The sequence below is a fragment of the Camelus ferus genome, chromosome 1 (assembly GCF_009834535.1).
Source record: "Camelus ferus isolate YT-003-E chromosome 1, BCGSAC_Cfer_1.0, whole genome shotgun sequence".
NCBI lineage: Eukaryota > Metazoa > Chordata > Mammalia > Artiodactyla > Camelidae > Camelus > Camelus ferus.
This window is the reverse complement of record NC_045696.1, coordinates 119,539,880-119,559,730: the sequence shown is the minus strand read 5'-3', so window position 1 is coordinate 119,559,730 and position 19,851 is coordinate 119,539,880. Positions and strand designations below refer to the sequence as shown.

The following is a 19,851-nucleotide window of genomic DNA, read 5'->3' as shown; positions in this document are numbered from 1 at the left end:
ACGTTGGCAAACTTGAATATCTGATCTTATCAACAAAGAGCCCGTTTCTCGGGTGTTTTGGGGAGAGGGAGGCCTTCTCCAGGAGCTTTTCGCCGCATGCCAGGCCTGATGACATCTTTGAACACAACAGGTATGGTCCTGCCATCCAGAGTGGGGACATTCACTGTACAGCCACACAGAGCCTCCCAAAGAGTGATCCTGGCTGGGCAAATGACGTCAGAGCCATCTCTCTTAAAGACATTGTGCGGCTTCTCCTTTAAAACAAAGACAATGTCGGCTGGAATGTTGTTGGAGGTCTGGTCTCCTTCCTTGGGGAAGGTGATTTTGGTTCCATCTTTCCACCCCCCGCTTCACTTCGATGGTCAAGATTTTGTCTTCTTTGCAAATGCTCTTTCCATCGGGGTTCAGCCGCTTATGAGAGATTTTCATGTTCTTGTTACAGCCGCTCTAGATCTCAAGTGAGACCCTAAGGTCGTGGGTGGCAGGGGGATCTTGCTGCTTTTGGGTGGACTCTTGGGCAGGACGGGAGCAGCCAAAGTTCATGTTGGTGAAGCCACCCATGTCCATGGGGAAGCCAGAGAACGGGTCATCAATGTCCATGCCTTCCTCCCCGCTGCGCTGCCCAAAAAAAGGTGTCAAAGGGATTCCGGCCACCGAAGAACTCAGCAAACACGGCATGAGGGACTCCACAGAATGTGTAGTGAAAGAGATACAGTTAGCAGCACCGCTGCTCCCGCCGCTGGGGCCACCGTCTTTCAGGCCTTCCTCCCTGTAGCCGTCCGAGGCCTCGCGCTTGCGCCGGTCGTTGTACACGTCCTAGACCTTGGCGATCTCCTTGAACCTCTCCTTGGCACAGGGCTCCTTGTTCTTGTCTGGGCGGTAACGCAGCGCCTGGCGGCGGTAGGCCCTCTTGATCTCCCAGTCCGACGCACGTCTGGTAATAGTCCTTGCCCGTTGCCCTCCCCTCCCCCTCCCCTCCCCCTCCCCCTCTCCCCCACTGCCTGCAGCCCGCCGCCCAGCTGTGGCGGTCCCCTGGTCCCGGACTCCAATATATGTATTTTTTATAGTGAGAATGTTGACACTGCTGCTATTCCAAAAAGCTTATGCAGCCAGAAGGCAGATTTATCAACCTGAATGAGTGGTGTGACCAAAAGGGTGATGTCCCAGAGGAAGTGACACTGAGAAAATGTCACAGTGAAAGAACTCTCAAGGATATTTGAAAGTGCAAAGGATAAAATATTGGAGGCTGATCTAAACTTAGCAAGGACACGACAGTTTGCCAAGACATAGAAAAGACGCTCTGAAGGGCATGCTGTTCAAACTGCTCTCAACAACAGTTTTATAGAGATAAAATATTTCATCAATGTTTCTGTTTTAAACAACCATCTAGTAAATAAATATTAGTTTTTATTTTTAAATTATCCCTTTACATTTACAACTGAAAGTAAAAGTTTTTAATGTTTTGGCAAGGTATTTTACAGAACAGTTGTAATTTATCCCATTGATTAGTAAGACTGCTTTGCACCGTTCTAGTTTGCACGGTCAATTTTAGGCTCCTGAACTACCGTGCAAAGTGAGGACTGCCTGTCTGTGGGTAAAACAAGAAGAAATCCAAAATGGCAGCACTACACTAATGCTTTGGCAATGCAAGTGTATTTTAAAGCGTGATTGGGGTTAGAAAAAAGATAAAAGATGCAATAATATTGCAGACCCATCTGCCAATGCACACCTACAACTCACATAGCTATTTCAAAAGTGTGTGACACATCTGAGACACAGGCGATCTGGGTATTTCTCTACCTGAAGGATGAGAGCATGAAAAGGACAGGATGGAGAGCAGGTGTGAATCCCTAGGTACCATCTCATCCCTGGAAAACATGGCGGCCAACATCAAACTATCTTGACATTTGCTTCCTTAAGGAAGGAGTCTCCACCTATTACAAGGCTACTGGCTGCAGGTCTGTCAGGACTCTTGCTGGGCATTTCTCTCGGCTCTGCCTTCTGCTTGCATTTTGGCTCTATTTCAGGCTGGCGCCAAATCACGACAGCTGTACCGGGCACGGCATCCAAACGCCACGCTGTCCAGAGACAGATAGGGGCTGTCTGTTTCAGAATCTCCTTCTCAGGCATAAGGGGAGGCCCTCCAGCCCATTGACCAGAACTGGACCACATGGCCACTGTATCAGTCAGGGTTCAGCATGGACAACAAAAGCCATTCTATGCATTCCAGATATAAAGGACTCAACACAGAATTGGGGCATACACGTCTCCTGGGAGAGCCAGAGGGAGCAGAGTTCAGAAACTCTATCCTCAACGATCAGAGGAGTTGACCCTGAAACACCTAAGTGTGTATGTAATTCCGCAAGTTTGTGCCAGGAAGCTGCTGACAGTCTCTCATCTGCCTACCTATCCAGCTCCAACCATCTCCAGAGGAATAACACCGCCCTCTTTGCAAATCTTGCCCCGGATTCCTCTTATGAGCAATAATCTGAAACAGGCAGAGATGGTGACTCTGGGAAGCATGGTTCCTGGACTTAGAAGGGAATGATAGTGGAACCACACTGCTGGCTGCAGACAACCCAGCACACCCATCCCTACACCAGCCCCAGCAGAGGGAACAGGACACGGTGACCGGCTTAGGCCATCAGGACCTCCCGTTAATCCTGGGAGTGGGGTCAAGTCACGCTCAAGGAGGACTGACACCCATCCCCACTCCCAAACCAGTGCTGGACCAGGAAGGAAAAGGAGGAAAGGGGCTGGTGAGACAACTAGCCGCACCCACCACGTGCTGCCCACACCATGATTGTCATTTGCTTTGCAAATAAACATATCAGCGACCAAAGTAGCTAGCCATATATTTTAAAGAAATGTGCTCTGTAACATTCACCATGCATACCTGTTATTACCCACAAGGTACAGTCTCCTGTAGGCAGCTCAAATCCCTTGCTAAATTGTAAAATTACAGTCAGCTGATTGGTAATGGATAGCGTTAGTGCATTCAGCCAAAAGTTAAAGCTCCTTTTAGAAAATTCCTCCATTAGCTCTTCTCTCTCCAGGTAACTGGGCAGATTTATTTGTCTGCTGCTTCTTTATTTGCTTTCCCAGCACCTCGAGCATATCCTTGATTTAGTGAGCTTATTTCTACGACTCCAGTTTACAAGATCAAAATCAAAAACAGACTCACAGACATAGAAAACAAATTGTGGTTACCTAAGGGGAAAGGGCGGGGGAGAGGTTAAATTAGGGGCTGGGGATTAACAGACACACACTTCTGTGTATGATAAAATAAACAACAAGGTCCTACTGCACAGCACAGGGAACTATATTCAGTACCTTGTAACAACCTACAATGGAAAAGTATATGAAAAGTAAAAATATATATGCATGTGCATATAAAAGTAAATCACTTTGCTGTACACCTGAAACTAACATTGTAAGTCAACTACACTACAATAAAAAAATTTTTTAAAAATTTACAAGACCGACCATCCCCCTTCCTGCAGCTTATCTTTCTGATCTCCACTGGGCTGTTGTTTTCCATCCCAGTTAAGGCCATTCCAGTTTCCTCAGAGACTGGGGTTGGTGGGGGGCAGTTTTCCCCTGGGAAAAGGAAAGCTGGTGGCTGTGAAGCCATCTGGGGGCCCAAGAAAAGAATGCAAATTTCAAGGATGTTAATTGCTGATTTTCTCACCCAGGCTGTTTGCCGTAAATCCTTTTTGTAAGAAAGGACTGAGGACCAGCCTTTTTTTTTTTTTTTTTTTTTTTTTTTGCAGGGGGCGGGGGCTGTGGAGCTGGGTAATCTGGGAGAGTTATGTATGTGCAGGTGCCAGGGAGTGGCTTCTGTTCTAGAAGGGCCTCAGCATTTCCTCCCACATGACTCCTCCAATATGCAAGCTGCATATATATTTATAACTCTGCTAAAAAAGTGAACTTTATTAGCAGAGATAACTGTCATCATTCAAGCAACTGCATCCTGTAAAGGCAGCAGGATAATATATGTTCCGTCCTCACCTGCAAGTGGAGGGGAATTATGAGTCGCTACCTGGACATAAACAAGGAAGGAGGTGGGGCTAGAGTTGCCTGCCCCTGGAGGGAACCTGAGGGGCCTGCAGAACATGTCCAAATACTTCTCTCAGGGAGTTGGTCTGTCCTCAGGGTCAGGACTTCATCATGCATTTTTGCATCCCAGCATCTTGGAATCTGAAAAACATATGTATATGTATATATATGTATAACTGGATCACTTTGCTGCACACCTGAAACTAACACTGTAAATCATTGTTAGCGATTGGAGGAGCCTTCCATCAATGTTTGTTGAGTGAATGACTGAATGAAACGGTCCCTGGAACGTGCAATGGTGCCTGAATTGTTCTCTGCGTGTGTACTTCTCCCCTTCCTGTTCCAACATGTATGCTAAAGCAGCGGAGCCATAGCTGTGCAACTGGAGAGCCCCACTCACCATCACTGTCAGACGGGGGTGCTCCAAGCCGATGGCTCTCACCCTAGGCGGCACCTTAGAGTCACTTCGAGGGTGTATGGAAATCCCAGTGCTCAGGCCTAGACCTCAGACCAGAGGTTAAAATCAGAATCTCCCAAGCCCAGGCCCAGGCATGGCATCTAAGCCCCAGGGTTGAGAACCACAGCTCTAAGCGGGCACGGAGGCTGCCCTGGCTCAGGAACTGGGGACCTGGATGACATTGCTTGGTACAAAACGGTGCCAGTGCCACGTTCCCGGGGCCCAGGTGCAGATGGAAAAGAAGTACTTCTGACGGGACTTAAGAATTTGTTTTCGTGCCCCTCTGGAATTTGAGGAGGGGAGGGTGTATCACATGTCTTGGGAATGCAGAACCCTTCACACAACAAAATGATGCCATGCTGGGAAGAGACAGGGAGCCACTGGGTCTCTCTCCTGCCCTGGTTAGTGACCCCTCTCCAGCCTCCAGGCCACCACACACGTGGGCTTGGAGCTTGCTGCCCTGCTGCCCTGCTGCCTCAGTCCCTGCCCCCACCCCCACCCCAGGTCTCTCTGGTGACCTCATACCGCCCTGGGGGAAGGTTGGGGAGAGGTGGGTCACAGCTGTTTTGGTTTGGAGCCATCTTTTGGGGAGGGGGCCGCCTGAGCTGTGACTCAGGAAATTCTAAGTCGCCACACGTAGCAGCGAGTGTGCGTGTCCGTGGGAGGTGAGGAAGGCAAACAGAGGGCTGAGAACCATGCCAGGAACCTGCCGGCTGGATCATCAGAACTGCCTATAAATAACCAAGGGAGCGGCGAACGTGCTGGCGAAGTTATTTTGTAAAACGGTACAGAGGCAGAATCAGGGCTTCCCTTGAGCAAATCTTCAAGCTGGTCCAGGAGACGGAGCCCAAGTACAGAATACCTGTCTGGCGGTGGGACCTGATAGAAACAATTTCTCCAGAGAACTGAAAGCTACTCTCGCAGATGCCAAGAAACCCGACCTTTCAATTGCGCAAGGCACCTTCTTCTCCCGTGGGTGTTATCTTCTCCCCAGAGGCAGTGAACCACATGCATAGTCACTGATCGGCTTTTAGAGGTCCAGGAAGCAAACCCAGACTTCCCCTGAATCGCCCTTCTCATGAAGCCTCAGGCCAGACCCCAAGACAGGCCGTGGGGCCCCGGCTGAAGGCCAGCAGTCTTGCTCCCCTGGGTACGGACCAGGCCTCCAGTGCGTGGACTTCATGACCACTCTTCCCCTGGCTTTGAGCCCTTTCAGGCAGCCACACGCCTAGATACATTCTGAGTAGATACTGTTACTGCAAGTCTGGCCTGGGTAGAGGGTACTGAAATGAGAGTATGATCATTTCTCTTACCGTTCTGAAAATCGACTTCAGTTTTTTTGAACATCTTCCAAAGACTCATAAAATGGCTCCTATTTCATGGCTTGAGAATACACCATGGAGAAACAGCTCAGGAAAGTAACTGAAAATCATCCACACCCAAGTGTGGTCTCGTTTCTCCAACTATTTAGTGCACAGTCCTCTTCTGCCCTGGGACCCTAGCCATGGCAGTGGTGACGTATTGAGTGGCAGATTTATTTTAACTTATTTTTGATTTTTCTTTTGGGGGGGGGCGGGTAATTAGATTGGTTGGTTGATTGATTGATTGATTTAATGGAGGTACTGTGAATTGAACCCAGGACCTCATGCATGTTAAGCACGTGTTCTACCACTGAGCTATACCCTCCCTGTTAGTGGCACATTTAAAGTAAAACATCATACCATTCGTCCCACAATCAGCTCTTATGAGACTTACATCATCATAGACCTTTAAGGAAAGAAAAGAAAAAAAACCAACCTGTGTGTTGTGGAAAATTTTGTGCAAGACCCTGTGTACCTGACTCCGTTGTGAAACTCCCCCACGCCTAGTAGTTTAGAGGTGTGGGTGAAATTAAGCCCACTGCTAAATCAAGCTCTTCTACTCGGTGCATTGCTGAGCCTGCGAAGGGAGTGGGATGCTGTCAGAGCCGCCACATGAAGACCTGACGAGGAGAGGGAGCAGCAGATCTCTGCCTGCTGCGGAGATGCGACAGGCAGGGGAGGCAGCCCTGTAGGCCTCCCCAGGCCCTGTGCTGAGGGCCCCGTGATTATTACCCAGAAGGACAAATGCGGTTCACAGTTACAGCTTCGTGTCATTAAGGAAAGTCTACAATGATGGCCACGTGGCTTTTTTGCCCCAAGGCAGAGAAGTGTGTAATACATTTCAGAAAGCTTTACATCAAAGAATGGTTAGGTAAAGCTCGTTTGACGTTTCTGTAATGAGAGGCAACTTTATCATAGCTCTGTAGTTGTAGTTTGACTAACAAAACCATCAGCAAATATGTAAGCAAATAAACACTCTTGATGGAAAAAAAAAAGGGATGGTTAGGCATGGACATTTAAAATGGTAAATTCGAATTATCTGGGAAAACCACTGAGGCAGATTCTCCAACTGCAATTAAAAGGATGGGGAATGAAAAGGAAAAGAAACCAAGTGTTCAGTTCCAGCTGTGTTACTAACCAGCTATGGGTCTGGAGCTCAGCTGTCTTACCCTTCACCTGGAAAGGGGCCTTGATTTACGCTGTCTGGTTTGGTGCTACACACGGCTATTTACGTTTAAATTAATTAAAAATAAATAAGATTAAAGATTCAGTTCCCCAGACACATTCCAAGTGCTCGATAGCTTGCAGGAGGTGAGCGGGTACTGGATTGGAAAGTGCAGGTATAAAGCATCGCACAGAGATCAATTGGTCTGCCCTGACCTAGCTCCTGAGGAGAAGATAGGTTTCATCTCTAGTGCCACTGTCTACGGCTGGATGGTGGTGATGGAAAATGGCCCGGGCTGTCGGCTTAGGCTGGGAGCCATCCCTGCCCTCTCTGAGAGCTGCTCTTTCCTTCTCTTCTCTCTCTCTCTCTCTCTCTCTCTCTCAGGAATCTGATGCTGAGATTCAGATGCAGTCTCTAACCGTGGGTGCTTTGAGTGGCCACATGACCTCAAGCAGATTGGAGACACAGAGAAAGCCTGACTGCCGGGAGAAACAGTGAGTCAAGCAGGCAGAAACACACAGACATGAGGGACAGAGTCTTGATGGCTTTCTGGTTCCTGGTGCCTGAGATCTCACTGCAATCTTGCATTTGAATTTTGGAGGACACCCTTGTGTGTTTGTATGAACTTCCTCCTTATTTGGCTCAAGCTGGCTCCAGTTGGTTTCTATTACTTGTAATGGAAGAAACTGCTATCTAAACCAGGAGTAGTTTCTGAGAATGGAGAACTCCGAAGCTCTATTCAGACTCTGCAGAAGACAGTGATTGATTGATGATGTCTGCCATGGGCACAGGTTGGGGGAGTTTGAGCATCTGTGCTAAATATCTGCCAACCCCTGATTCATCAGTGTCTGAGAAGAGCTTCAGCTCTCAAATTCCTTTTGTTTCCCTGGTGAATACTTATGTTTTTTCTGATAATGCTGGATGAATAAACTATTTTGTTTAATTTCCTAATGTTTACTATTAACTGTTTCCATTGCTGAAATAAAGCACGGTAAGACCGTAGAGAGGTAATAAGCTGGAGCTATTAAGCATCTCTAAGCTTTACATAAAACGTGAGCTCTAAATCCAATACCTTTCAGCAAAATGTAATTTTTAGTAATACCAGCCAAATTTCCTAAAGCTGGTATCCTATAGGTTTTTTTTTTTGAAACTATCACAAGACTGAAAAAAATCTAAACAATGTCAGATGTATCAGGCAGTCAAGTGCAATTAATCTAAAATAGTTTCTTTTGATCTAAAGAAATTTAACCAGGATTTGCTTGCTTAATGATTATAATGTGTTATGTTAGATGCAGTGAACTTCTCCCATATGACAGTTTTGATCATGCATATGAAAATGAAGGCAGGAAATTAACTGAAAACAGCTATAAGTGTGGGACCAGAGGCAACAGCTATGAGAATGCAGAGATAAAGCAAGGTTTTATAACTAGCCAGGGAGAGCCCAAGACTAAACCAGTGAGTCCAGAGACAGGTAAGAATGTGTGGATCAAGACGCACACAGATAACACGGGTCAGAATGCAAGGCCACAGATCAAAATTATTCAGGGTGAGTGCAGGAAAGACCTCCCTTGATTGCTTAAGACCAGGGTGGTATGGAAAAATTAGGAGTGAAGCAATTTTTTCTCCTCCTACTGCAAGGCTTTTACCAAGGGGCCTCTTACTAAACATTCTCCCTCCATACCATTGTGGTGGACAAACCCACTTACACGGCCTGGATAATCTCTTTTCTTTGAGTGTGGGTGGGACCTGGGGCTTGCTCCAGAACACAGCAAAGGTGAATGATGATGTTATTATAGACACACATAGCTCTGTTTTGCTAGTCATGCATTAGACAGACTCTGGTTACTTCCTTAAAGGAGTAACTGTCGTGTCATGAGAGGACCTATGGAGGAGGCCACGTGGCAAGGTACTTGGGGTGGCCTCAGCAGGTGGGCCTTAGCAGCCCCCAGTGACAGCCAGCAAGAAAACAAGCCCTCGACCCTACAACCACAAAGAGGTGAACTCCGCCAACAACCCGAAGGGGCTTGGAAGCCGATCTTACCCCAGTGGAGCTTCTGATGAGACTACAGCCCTGAGCACCTGGATCGCAGCCGTGTGAGACCCTGAGTTTAGCTCTGCCCGGAGTTCTGCCCTATAGAAACCATGAGATAAAAATGTAGGTTGTTACAAGTTTCTAAGTTTTCAGTAATTTGTCATGCAGCAACAGAAAATGAACACGCTCATTTCAAGCACTGTCTATTACGGTAGTTTTCGAGCCTTTCTTTTAGCTGCAGAGACCTATATTTAAGCAAAAAGCACATGTAGGCACCCAGTGTCTCCAACACATACAAGCAGAGATGCTTCATTTGTGGCTGAGGAGAGGGGGAGACTGCCATGGATCCCTTACTGGCTGGTTCTTCTGAATTTATGATGACCCAAGAGGAAACTCTGTAGAGGAAAGTCTGTAAATCAGGAAATAAATTGAGGAGAGAAGATGAGATTGCTGGTCCTCAGGCTACAGGGAAGAGATGTAGCCAGGTGACCTTCCATGATGGGGGCAGTGGATGGTGGACACACTGCCCAGAATTCTCACATTTCTTTACTGTTTCTGGTCGCCCCTCCCCTCCCCTGGCTTCAATATGTTTTGCCTTCAACAGTCCATAGCTGTAACTCCTCTTCTCGGCACTCTCTTTGGGCGACTGGAGCTCTTCCCCAGTTTAGCAAGTAGTTTATGTCCCCTGCTGAGGAGGCCTTTGTCCAAGGACCGAGGGGTGGGGGACTGTGAAAACCAACCTGTGAAGCATAACTTATGCACCAGAATTTTCCACCTGGATCATACCCCCTGCAGGGACTGCTGAAATCCTACCGGCCCAGCTTCCCCGCCTCCCTGTCTTGCTTCCCCCACTTCCTTTGGGCGCCTCCTGGGAGCACTTCCTTAATAATTGCTTTGCACAGGAATCCTCATTTCAGTGTCTTCTTTCTGGGAAACTTGAGACATGGGGATTTCCTGAGTGGATATATGGGCAACTGAGACATCTCAACATCTTCAAGATTCAGTGTTTGTTTCCAAGTCCCTTTTTTGGTCACATTTCCACCTGGGCTCCAGGGCCCTACCTGACCCCCGTGGTCCTCACACTGATTTTTTATTATGTATGTAACTTAGAATTTTCCAGTAGCTTTAAAAATGTATAGTGTTTTAAAGTGGCTTCTTACTTTAAAAATATATCATAAGAAGATTCTTACTTTTAAAATATACAAGTTTTAAGAACACTTAACAGATTAATTTTAATAACATTTTATTTAACAAAGTAAATCAAAATATTATTTCAAGAGGTAACCCAGACTAAAATGTGAGTGATATCTTTTACATTATTATTATTATTTTTAATTGAGGTATAGTCAGTTTACAATGTTGTGTCAATTTCTGGTGTGCAGCACAGTGCTTCAGTCATACATGAATATACATATATTCATTTTCATATTCTTTTTCACTGTAAGTTACTACAAGATATTGAATATTGTTCCCTGTGCTATATGATATAAACTTGTTTATCTATTTTTTATATAGTAGTTAGTATCTGCAAATCTCGTAACTCCCACTTTATCTCTTCCCAAACCCTTTCCCCCTAATAACCGTAAATTTGTTTTCCATGTCTGTAAATCTGTTCCTGTTTTGTAAATAAGTTCATTCAGTGTCTTTTTTTTATTTTAAAATGCTAGATCTTGGGGATCTGGTGTACATTTTTTTACATGTATAGCATATCCCAATTTGGACACTAAATTTTCTATTGGAAATCCTTGACCTGTATTCAGATTTCATAAATTTCACAACTGAAAAAAAAAGTTGATGTACACATCCAAGTTGTTGCAAACACGCTTGATAGTTTTCCAATAACTGAACTGTGCATCAGTTTTTAAAATTCAACTTAAGTGAAATTAGCTGTTCAGTGTTTCAGTTGCACCAGCCACATTTCCAGGGCTCAGCAGTCCCCTGTAGCCAGCAGCTACCATTCTGGGCAGCTTAGTTTTAGACCCTCATCCCCATCCATTGGACTTGGTGCTGGGGCCCCTGTGGACTGATGGAAGCGGGGAGGAGACCCCAGTGTGAGTTCTTGTTGGGTTGGTGTCAAGATGGTGAGCACTGGGGAGCGTGAACACAGGAGCCTTGCCCTGCCACTCATCCATGAATCTCAAGAGCACTGCCTTAGGTCAGGTTCCCAGCAAGCAGAGCCTGGGACAGTTTCAGGGGCACCTAGTTTACCGAGGGACACCCTGGAAAGAAGCCTGTGAGTGAGCGGGGGAAGCAGGAGGTGACCTCAGGTACATTTGAGACTTGGCCGGGTCCATGGGGACTCTAGAATGTAAGTTGCAGTATGGAGCTGTCCCACCTTGAGGCTAGGGGACCAGGATCTGTGCCCTGTGTCCATCAGTCATCGGCCGCTTGGGGTCAGAGTGGGAGTGACACATCTCCAAATTCTCCTGGTGAGACATCTCATCCAATAGCAATTGTCCAAAGAAAGTCACAGGCAGAAGCTTTTGGCCACTGCTCTTGCAGCAGCTGTGGACTGCCCGGTGAGGGAGATTTGGACAGGATGCCAACAGCCTGCAGCGACCTATAAGGAGCAGCTCAGGCCAGGACCGGAGCACTTTATGACCATCTGCCATTTTGGCTCAAGCCTTGGTGTGGAATCACAGTGAGCGGGGCGGGACGCTGTGCAGCCACCAGGGCTCCCGTGCAGAGAGACCCGGGCTCTGGAATCCTAATAGGTCAGCACTCTCACGGGCCCTTCCTTCCTGGGTGGACATCAGAGCTCAGCCTTCTGCATCACACTTGGATGGCAAGGAAGGGTGAGAAGAAGGAAAAGCAAAGAGGCCAAGTCCCCCAGGGGAGGTGGAAACCCTAATGGCATGGCTTAGGATGAAGCGACCCCTTTTTCTTCATTCATTCACCTAAGGAAGATTCAGTTGAGTCCTTACACTGGGCCCAGATTCCAAGATTCCAAGGAGCAGTTCTAAGGCCGTTTTGAGCACTGGCAACAGGACTAAACAAGGTGGTGCGGTAGGGTTTCTGGTGCCCACGAGAAGTGTCAGGCCAGGGGAGGTGGGACTTGGGGAGAGTCTAGGTCAGCGGGGAGTGCTGAGAACTATAGCAACAGCCCCTAGCAAGTTGGCCAGGGGCTCCGAGAAAAGAGCTGAGGTCAGTTTGGGGCACCTGCCAAGTGGCTGTGTCTGGGGAGGCAAGATAAGGTCAGAGTTCCAGAGAGAAGGGCTCAGGCAGATGGAGCCTGGGCACAGAGGCCTGGCAGCGAAGGAAGGCGACGATAACATAGCTAGCACCTGTGACTTGCCAGGCCCTTTGGATGCATTTAATCCTCACAATAACCCTGCAAGGTAAGAACGAAGTTCAGAAAGATGAAAACAGTGCTCCCTAAACTTTAATGAGCATACCAGTCACCTGGGGATTGGGTTCCACTGCAGATTGTGATGCAGCAGTTCTGAGGGGAGGGGGCCCAAGACCGTACATTTCTGACAAGCTCCACTGATGCTGGGAGTTCTGGTCCAGAGACCCTCCTCTGAGTTTCAAGAGGTTAAAACTCACCGCAAAGTCAGTTACCATGAAGGAAAAGGTAGGGAATGAATGTCAGGAAAAACAAAAATAGTCTAGTTGGAGAGTCTAGGCTCCCAAACTGAAGCAGGGCCACGGACTGTGGAACGTGGCCGTCTGCCCTCCTGGGTGTGGGCAGGTGTGAGCAGGGAGGTGGGCTGGGCCCACTCTGGATGCCTGGGAGGTGGGGGGCCTCTGACAGTTCTCTGGGGTGACTGATTCACTTCAGTGCATCTGACACAGTGTATTTCTTTCAATTGATTTACAATGTTGTGTTAGTTTCTGGTGTCCAGCATAGAGATTCAGACACACACACACACACACACACACGTTCCTTTTCATATTCTTTTTCATTATAGGCTATTACAAGGTATTGAATATAGTTTCCTGTGCTGTACAGTAGAACCTTGTCATTTACCTACTTTATACATAATAGTATCTGCAAATCCCAAACTCCCAGTTTATCCATCGCCTTCATCCCTTCCCGCCCTGGTAACCATAAGTTTGTTTTCTGTGTGAGTTTGTTTCTGTTTTGTAAACATGTTCATTTGTGTCTTCTTTTTTAGATTCCACATATAAGTGATATCTTACGGTATTTTTCTTTCTCTTTCTGGCTTACTTCACTTAGTATGGTGATCTCAGGTCCATCCATGTTACTGCAAATGGCATGATTTTATTCTTTTTTATGGCTGAGTAGTATTCCATTGTATAAATAGCCCACATCTTCTTTATCCAGTCATCTGTCGATGGACATTTAGGTTGCTTCCATGTCTTGGCTATTGTATGTGGTGCTGCTGTGAACATTGGGGTGCATGTGTCTTTTTGAATTAGACTTTTCATCTTTCCTGGATATATGCCCAGGAGTAGAATTGCTGGATCATATGGTAAGTCTACTTTCAGTTTTTAAAGGAATCTCCATACTGTTTTCTCAGTGTATTTCAGTCACTGCTCACACTTGGTTTAATGATCAGGTAATTTGGATAAGATATTATGGTAGCCATTACTTTTCAGCACCTACTTTCATGTTGTTAGCTTCAGAATGAAACAATCCCCTTCTCAGAAGTACTCTTGCTCTTTTTCTAAAAAAAAGGGTTGTTCTTTACCTAAGGCCTTCTCATATGCCTTAATATTCAATTTCCTCCTCTATCTCATTATGAATATTGGTACAAAAGCTTATTGAAATATTTCTTCAGGTCCCCACTAGTTTTTAAATTGTTATTACGTATTTCTTAAAATGCTCTACTAGAAAGCTTTCTTTAAATTGAAGTATAGTCAGTTACAATGTGTCAATTTCTGGTATACAGCACAATGTCCCAGTCATGCATGTATATATTCATTTTCCTATTCTTTTTCATTAAAGGTTATTACAAGATATTTAATATGGTTCCCTGTGCTATACAGAAAAATTTGGTTTTCATCTATTTTTATATATAGCGATTAACCTTTGCAAATCTCAAACTTTTGTTGACATGGTTTTCCTTTTGAAGTAGCCTGTGGACAGGCAATATTGGCATCACCGGGGAGCTTGTTATAAACGCAGAATCTCAGCCCCACTACAGACCTAAAGAAACAGAGTCTGTACTTACCAGCTGTCTCAGGGTGTTTCATCAGCACATCAAAACTTGAGAAGCACTGGGTAAGACCACAGCCCCACCCCTCTGCCCCAAACCTTATAGTTTGTGCCCTGGCTCTCGTGTGGGTTCCTTCAAAGTGCAGATGATCATTTAAATCCCTCTTCAGCATCTGCTGCTCCTGACTCTGGCTTCCGTTCTCCAAGAAGGCACCCGGTTCAGTTTCCAGCAGCCTCTGATACCGACTGAGCTAAGCTTCCTGACTGCATATAATTTAAAGACAGCTAATGAAAAACCAGATGGTCCTAAGGGACCCCTGGTAATAAGTGGTAGCTGACAGCTCTCACTTCCTTCCCACTAATGATCAGATTGGGGGAAGATAACCGTTTTCCTCCCAGAGTGTCAGTCAGGCCTGTGACTTTGAATTACTGGATGTTAAGATTGGCAAGACTGGCCTGTGACCCAGAAAGGTTTCCTCCTGTCATCCTTGTCAACACTGTGACCTTGTCACTAGTACAGTTACAGACAGAACAGTTTCTTTTTTTTTTTTAAAGGAAAATAAAAGCCTATTCAAATTGAGGGTCAAAAGCTACTGGCTCCAGCAAGAAGAAAATGGCTGTGATCGCGTCTTTGAAATGTTTTTGCCTTTCCTTGTAGTATTTTTGCTGTGTTGACAGTTGTGCCATCCAAGCTGGGCCCGGCCCCCCAACCCCTGCCCCACCCTTGGCCCTGTGCTCACTTTTCACGTGCATGGGATTCCAGATCTGTAAACAAGGGGGCCTGGTGCCAAGGCCTTCGTCTTGGGTGCAAACACCCAAGCGTCAGTGGCGTTTGGAAGCAGAAGAGCAGTCCGTGGGAGAAAGCATTTCCCGGGCATTGTTCTCACTTTGCCCCCGCAGAGGGAAAGCACGCGCTATGCTGGACGGAGCAAGGATGGCTCAGGGTTCCAACGCGGCTCCATGACTCACTGGCTGGGCCATGTGGGCAAATGACCTAAACTCTTTGAACTTCTCAGTCTCTATCTTGAAAATGGCATCAACTCAAATGGTCACAGGGAAATTAAATGAGACTTAGTGCACAAGTAGGTAAGCGGATGCTCTGGTAAAGTGACTTTCCTCCTTCCAAGACAAAGGGTGGGTGCTTATTAAAATCATTGTATCATAAAATCCTGGGATCTTAGGCTGGGGCAAGGGCTTAAAATAATCTTATTTGCTCTTGAAGTCACTGGAGGGAAAATGATCTGTATGGATGAGCTGAGATTCACATTTCACAAGAACGCCTAGTTGGGCTAAATGACGATTTAAGATGATGGTGGCCAAGAAGGAACATGTTTCTCCACGGCTCGTGGGCCGCAGATCAGTGCTACAGATTAGAACTAAGTCAGAACATGAATAAACGACAAGACAGGGAAGACAGGAGAGCAGGCGCTCAGCCCTGAGAGTCCCCCGATGCACCGCATTTGGAAATGCAAAAAGCATTTTGGAGTCAGACACGCTACCGTTGGGTGACAAGGCCCTGCGAAGAGCATTTTTGAACAGTGACAGTTGGTGTTAATATCAGTGGTTCTCAAAGTGCGGTCCCTTATCAGCTATGGCATCATCACCTAGACCTTGTTAGAAATGCAAATTCTCCGGCCCCAGCCCAGACCTGAATCGGAAACCCTGGCGGTGGGACCAGCAGTTGGTGTTGTAGCAAACCCAACATGTGAATCAGATGTACGCTAAAGGTTGGAATGACCGGTTTACATGGTAACCACTTAACCATCTTTTCTAAAGCAAAGTAAAATGACACCACAAATGTCTTAGCGTTGGAAACTCCTCACCTCCTTGATGTAGGCTGTGAAAATTCCTGGACATTGTTGTCTGCTGACTCGGGCAGAGCGCCCCACGAGCCCGGTCACCAGACACAACGTCCTCCACTGCCTTGGGTGGGAGTTATATAATCATGAAGCAGTAAAAAAGAGGATGATTTTGTTGGGGGTAGGACTCAGTGGTGGAGCGCATGCTTAACATGCACCAGGTCCTGGGTTCAATCCCTAGACCCTCCATTAAAAAAAAAAAAAAAAAAAAAAAGAATGATTTTTGCAAATTAAGCAAATGAATCTGATCTCACTTCTGTTCTCTAGAAATATCTTTCCCCTGGCATTATGATATATTTATTACTTTATAACAGATTATACAAGTCACCCAGTTTTCCCTGGTACACCTTACCAATCCCATCTCTAGATGCGGTCATGATGAAGCCCTGTGCTGTCTGAACATCACTGGCGACGTTGGTGATGATGTTGTGGTGGTCTGGCAGACACTCAAGGCCCCTCCGAAGGGCACCGTCACTCAGTCCTACCTTCTGCTTGTTCTGAATCTTCTGTTTTGTGGTTAAGAGTCAAGGAGAAGGCCAGAAGTCAACATCTGTGGCACATTCTGCCTCTTATTCAGATGGTCTCATCGTGGGCTGTTTCTGTGTCTGCCTCAATCCCCTAGAGTGGGGTTCCTCAAGGGTGAGAGATCATCTGTTTAATCCCCCTTCTCCAGGGCAGGCGTGAAATAGGTGATCGTGAACGTGATGGAAACGGAGGCCCAGGAGGCCGGGAGGCTTGCTGAAGGCTGGGGACGCTTCTGAGTGCCCAGGGCTGTCCCTGAGGGCTCCCTCTGTTACACCACCTCTGTTTATTCTGTGGGTGTTTATCACTGACTTTACTTCCACGTGGCATTCCTTAGCGACTTTGTCAATGATTGACTGCATCCGTCCCCACAAGCCCTGCAGAGATCAGGCTTTGTAAACACAGTGGAGGCAGGAGACTCACAGCTAAAAGCTTCTTAATGAGGACAACTCAAACATGTCATTTTCAACATTCAACCCCCCAGTTTGAATAATTCATGGGGGAAAAAAATTTGTCGACTAGAAGTGACTGGGCTATTTTAATGAAAGTTGAGATTCAGGGAATGTTTTCGAGCTGGAGATTCTATGAGGAAAGGGAAGGCAGGAAGTAGCTGGCCTGGCACACAGTGGACTAGTGAACCCGAGTCTTCCCCGGCAGCACCCCACTGTCCACTGTCTAACCAGGGCTGGTGTTCGGTCCCAAAGCACCACTCAGCCCCCAGATGTACAACCGCAGGCTCCCACATGACCCCGGGAGAGGTCAGGCCCAAGGGCCTTGCCCCTCCCGTGGCTGGGCCATGGGAGACCCAGGGAGATCAGATTTCCTATTCTGTCCTCAGTCTAGCCCAGTTGGTCTCAACTGGCTGCATATTAGAACCCCACTGGGGAGCTTTTAAAAATTGGATGCCCTGAACCTACCCCAGCCCAATTAAATCGGTCCCTCGGGGTGGGGCTGGGGCATCAGTCTTTTTAAATCCCCCACCACCACCTGAAGCCAAGTTTGAGAAACCTCAAGTCTAGCCTTTCTCTCTCATCTCATGTTCTCTTTTGTTCTAATTCTAGTTTTACTTTTTCCATTTTTAAAAAATTGAAGTAGAGTCAGTTTACAATGTCGTGTCAATTTCTGGGGTACACCATAACATTTCAGTCATTGCCTCACATTTTCTTCAAGGCCAGAACCCTTCCCTTGTTCCTTCAGTTTTCTTGGGCTAATCCTTGAGTTTTAACACCTCAGTCACACAGTTTACATCACAGGAGCTGCTGGTCCAAGCCCTTTAAGACAGGAGCACAAAGTGAGCCCTGAGGCCCCTCCCATCTTATTGTCTCTCAGCTGGCTGTGTCTGGTGGCCCCCTCCAGGCCTCCAGGAAGTCCCCCACAGGGCCTCGCTCTCCCAGGGAGCAGCTCTTCTTGGCCCTTCCCTGAACCATCTCTCGAAGACCCCTCCTCTTGGACTTCAGCCTGAGGCAGCTGTGAGCCTGGACCAGAGGAGCGGGGAGCTGGGCTGGACCGGCGCTTCACTTCCGGGAGGATGCTCCTGCGACTACTGGTCCCAGAGGGAATACTTCTTGCCGCAGCTCTTCTCAGCTTGCTGGCTAAGTGTGTGGGTGTACAGCAGGCATCTGCTGGGGAACGTCAGCAAGAAAAAGAAAACTTTTCAAGCTTCAATTCTGTAGACAGATTGAGAGGCCTCCCCACAGTTCAGAATTGCCGAATCTGGATCCATCCACCTACGTACCCCCCAGGAAGTGGTAGGTGTGTTTTGATTTGTTAACAGTGGCCTAGCTTATGGGGGGGTTAAATTGTCAGGGTGATGCTTTTCTTGTGGTGGTGGTGGTGGGGGGGTGTTTAGGTTTATTTATTTATTTATTTAGCGGAGGCACTGTGGATTGAATCCAGGACCTCATGCATGCTAAGCATGTGCTCTGCCACGGAGCTATACCCTCCCCACTTAAAACTGAGCAATTTTTTTTTTTAATGGCGGTACTGGGGATTGAACTCAGGACCTGGTGCATGCTAAGCACGTGCTCTACCACTGAGCTCTACCCCTTCCCCCCAGGGTGATGCTTCATGATAAATCAGGTGATTTCTAAGCACTCAGGGCACACAGGGCACTGTGCTAGGCACGGGTAAAACCACGTGGTGGGGTCACCTTGGCTGTGGACCAGAAGAATTGAAGTTCGGGAGAGGCAGTAGTCGGTCTGAAGTTCACCAAGAGCAGAGGGCTGAAATTCAGTCTCTGATGGGGCAGGGATAGGAAGAGAGTAAAAAAAAGAGAAAAAGCCATAAAAGGGGGGAGGGGCCGAGAGTGGCACAATGACAGTGTGGGTTTCACTTCTTTGGATTTAAAGTCCTGCGACTTCTTGCCTGACCTACGTTCACCAACCATAGTTCAGCCTCCACGCTGCCTGCAGCTCGCCATTCTGACCTCCACAGCGGCCGGACCCCATGGAAGGCTTAGCAAACTCTAGCCCAAGTCGGCTGCAGCTTCGTTCCCAAGCTGTCTCTCTCTCCCTCTGCCTGTGTGTCTTTTCCTGGTTCGCTGACTCCCACTCTCCATCTCCCTCGCGATCTCTTAGATACAGAACATTTTTTTCATGGATAAGTAAAGAAAGAAATCCAAGCTCTCAGCCTTTTATCAAAGTACATGTATTACTGCTGAATTCAAGCGAGTATGAATAGTACCAATAGAAATGATCAACACAAAACGAGCTTAACAACAGCTGACACTACCTCTGGGGGGAAAATGCTATAGGTTGAAAATCACCTGAAGAATCAAATCTTGATACAATGTACCGTCTACATCTGATTGGGAAGAGTTGGATTTGGTAGAAATAATGGCCACAAAATGAAACTCACAAAGGAAGATGTTGTAACTGGTAATATTTGGCAAGGACAAAAACCTGAGAGTGAATCAAATTTCATGGTGAAATGTGAACAGAAGAAGAACGGATGCCAATGAAGAGAATTCCAATAAACTAGAATAAAAATGGTAAAGACTGGAAATTCACTCCAGTGCTGCAGGGAAAACTGATCAATGAATTTCATGACTTAATGACACTTGTTCTAGAAATGACTTCCTTGATGGAAACCTATCAGTGTTGGCATAATTCTGCTTAAACTGTTAATGGCCCAACTTCCACTGGGGGGTAAAATAGCAATCAAAAACTCTCAGGACCCCCCAGAGGCAGCATGTGGGGGAGCTAAATCACCACACCAGGGCAGGGCCTAGGAATCTGTATTTTGAAAACAATGCTCCACCTTTTGGACCTTAATT

At 46.9% G+C, this 19,851-nt stretch overlaps 1 pseudogene; it reads right to left on the bottom strand.

Annotated features, from left to right (window-relative positions):
* Window positions 1-29: 29 nt before the first annotated feature.
* On the bottom strand, window positions 30-19,024 carry LOC102509209 (annotated as a pseudogene).
* Between the last annotated feature and the right edge of the window lie 827 nt (window positions 19,025-19,851).